Genomic DNA, 3,492 nt, shown 5'->3' on the forward strand with positions numbered 1-3,492 from the left:
GAAGGGCGCGCTGGCGGCCCTGAGGTTTCCGGTCCCTGGACACAGACGTGCGTGGGCAAGTCTGGTGGGAGAAGAAAAGTACGGAAAGAAAAGGAGGAAGGTGCTGCGGAGGCCGGGAGAGGAGGGATGAGTCACGAAATGACGGAATGCAAGACCGAGGAAGCGAGGGAGGGATCCACGCACGGATCTTTCCTGCGCACGCACTGCGTGCCGGGCACGGGGAGGGCAGTGGGGACACGGTAGAAATAGGGTGACTCGGCTGTGCCGCTACAGAGCCCAGTCTAAAAGGGAGACCGAGTAATTGAGCTCATCACTGCAAATGGGTCGGAAGGAGCGCTTAGGCGAGCCAGAGACCTAGCCATGCCCGGGCTTCACCTGGTCAGGGCTCCAGCAAGACCACACGCCATTAGCCAGCGCAGGGGCACGGAATCTCTGACCTTTGGGGGCGGTACTGGGGACTGAGCCCCGGGACAAGCTCAATTCCTGCGCTTTTTGATTTTGAGTCAGCCTCGCTGAGTTGGCGAGGCTGGCCTCGAACTCGCCGTCCTCCTGCGTCAGCCTCACGGGTCGCTGGGATTACAGTTGTGGGCCACCGCACCGGGCTGGGGCAGGTGTGCAGGCAGAAACTGCACAGGGATATGAGTGTGGAAGTGCAAGGCTGCTTGCAGAGCTGCAGGAATCAAAGCTGAGGCAAAGTGTAAATTTATACCCGTTAAAGTAACGGTCCTTGGTCTCCCGGCCTTTCGGATTCTACAGCATATGGCGAGCGCCCTCTGTCGGTCAAGGCGCGCGCCTGGTGCCTCTCGTCCCGCCCCTTCGAGAGAGGCTGTGTCTAGCCCCGCCCGATACCGCGCAGAAAACCGGGCCTCTCTACCCACATCCACCCGCTACCGCGCATGCGCACACTTGAAGTTTCTGAAGAGGTTTGCCCGCGCCCAGGTTCCCGAGCAGTCAGGATGGCCGAGCGGTCTAAGGCGCTGCGTTCAGGTCGCAGTCTCCCCTGGAGGCGTGGGTTCGAATCCCACTTCTGACAAAGTTCTACTTTTCCTTTCCTTCAGCAACTGACTAAATGCTTCATTGAATTTGGGGACTTCTTTTGTCTTTTAATCGTCTAAACTATTTAGCTATCTTTAGCATTTTCTTCTAACGCACAACAACTGCGGACTGTAAAATTGAAATCACACACTTTTACGCAGAACCTTGATTCGTATAGTCAAGGGTACAGAGTACACCCGTCATCTTCATTGGAAGGGAGAAAAGCAGGCAAAAAGAACACAGACTGTCAGAAGTGGGATTCGAACCCACGCCTCCAGGGGAGACTGCGACCTGAACGCAGCGCCTTAGACCGCTCGGCCATCCTGACTTCCTGGGAGGGATCTTGTGGGGTCCATTTTAGTCCCTGGCTCTCGCGGCGAGGCTTGCTTGGGCCCTGAGACCCAGCAGCAGTTCGGGATGCGGAGCGGCTCCCACTGCCCGTCGTGCGCCGCTGAAAGGCACCGGGGCTGCTGGGACCCGCCGCTGAGACCTCCCAAACTAGCTGTCCTCTATCCGGATACCTAGACATTTTACATGCAAACCTCGAAGCCGCAGCAAAATAAAGCCAGTTTCCCTTGCCATCAATTAGAAAATAACCATAAAAGTCAATACCAGGAAAATGCGTTGATGTCATGAAATTCTAGCCTCCTGCCGGGCTTGGCGCCTGATGGGGCGTGGCCTGGGGTGCAGCTCTGCCCCTCTCGGAGCCTACGGGACCCAGGGAAGGGGAAGGAATCCGAAGCCGTCCATCAGGTTGCTGTGGGTGCAAGAAACAGAAGCCCCGCTTGCCCTGGTTTGGCCCAAAAGGGGGGCTTGTTGGCTCACAGGACAGAGGCAGGGATGGGTGGGTGGGCAGGCTGCTTGATCTCAGGGACCCCAGGAAGTGAGGGGCGGGGTCTTCCCCACCCTTGCCCTCCTCTGGTTCTCTGGAGGCCCCTCTGGTCAGGATCTTGCTTCTCCCTGATGGACATTAAGAGGACTAGCCCACCGAGAGGCCTTCCTCGACCGTCCCTACAAGTCATCTGCCACAGTCTCCCAGCTGCCTAGGCTTTCCCTCCAAGCCCACCTGTCATGGACGGATTATTGGGGGCAATCCTTTGTTTAATGGCCGCCTCGAAGCGTCCCGCCGCCACCACCAGGCTGTGGTGGCCCGGGTGGCTGAAGGTCTGGGACTGGCCCCACAGTAACAGAGCTTGGTCCCTCTCTGCTGGGTAGGAAAGAAGGACATGACACAGTCCCAATTGACCTAAAGGGGGGAAAGTGGCATGGGGAGAAAACTCAAGTCCCACTGTGAAATAAAAAACACTGGGAGAAACCAGAGCCACAGGGCTTGCATTTACACACTAAAACACACTCACATACACACACGCACAAATTCCATGTCCACATGTGCTTATATGTGCAGAAACACACAGAGAAGAAAACCCAGGTCACTGCCCAGTGAATAGCTCCTTGGATGATTCAAGCTGTAGGAGGGAGAAGGGAGGTTTCATTTTGTACATTTAAATTTTTGAATCATGTGCATATTGTATCTAATCAAAAATAAACATACAGAGCCAGGTGCGGAGGGCACACCATTTGGGAGGCTAAGGCAGGTCGGCAAGTTCCAGGCTGGTCTGGTCAATTCAGCAAAAGATGGTCTCAAAAAATGAAAATGGAGCTGGGGCTGTGGCCCAGTGCTAGAGCATTTATTTGCCTAGCATGTGTGAGACACTGGGTTCAATCCTCAGCACCACATATAAATAAAATAAAGGTCCATTGACAACTAAAAAAAAATCTTAAAAAAAAAAATAAATAAAAATGGCTGGGGTTGTAGCTCAAAGGTAGAGCACTTGCCTAGCACCTGTGAGGCACTGGGTTCCATCTACAAGAAAAAAAAGTGTTTTAAGTAAACATGACTTCACCAGGTGATCAAGGTCAATATCAATAAGTGATAAATCCATTTGATAGGAGCTGTCCTTGACATGATGTGCCCTGAACAGCACTTTCCCTCTGTGGTCTTCCTCCCAAAACTACCTTACTCCAAGAAAAACACCAGAACATCAGATGAATCCATAGGAATACTTCACAAAATACTTGACCAGTACTCCTCAAAACCATCAAGGTCATCAAAAACAAGAAGTCTGAGAAACTGTCACAGCCAAGAAGAGCCTAAAGACACCTGATGATGTGATTAATTGTGACAAATATCACAATTCATGTAAAATATTAACAATAGTGGAAACTGGGTATGTGGTGTAAGTGACCTCTCTGAATTATCTTTGCAATAATTAAATCTAAAATTATTTTGAAACTTTAAAAATTCCTAAATAAAAATATGATTCCATTGAAAGGAAATCAGTAGAATAGAGGAAAGGGACTGGGAGAGGGTGAAAGGAAGGGAAAGGGGAAATACTGGGGAACAATATTGGCCAAATAATATTGTTATATCGTATGCATGTACAAATAAGTAACAAA

The 3,492-nt window shown here is 51.4% G+C and overlaps 2 non-coding genes across 2 annotated transcripts; one reads left to right on the forward strand and one right to left on the reverse strand.

Annotated features, from left to right (window-relative positions):
* The first annotated feature begins 950 nt into the window (after window positions 1-950).
* Window positions 951-1,033, forward strand: Trnal-cag. Its single transcript has one exon. It is a non-coding gene; the product is annotated as a tRNA-Leu (tRNA).
* A 247-nt stretch (window positions 1,034-1,280) lies between these two features.
* Window positions 1,281-1,363, reverse strand: Trnal-cag. Its single transcript has one exon. It is a non-coding gene; the product is annotated as a tRNA-Leu (tRNA).
* Window positions 1,364-3,492: the final 2,129 nt, after the last annotated feature.

This window comes from Marmota marmota, unplaced genomic scaffold (genome assembly GCF_001458135.2).
Source record: "Marmota marmota marmota unplaced genomic scaffold, marMar, whole genome shotgun sequence".
In the NCBI taxonomy this organism is placed as follows: Eukaryota; Metazoa; Chordata; class Mammalia; order Rodentia; family Sciuridae; genus Marmota; species Marmota marmota.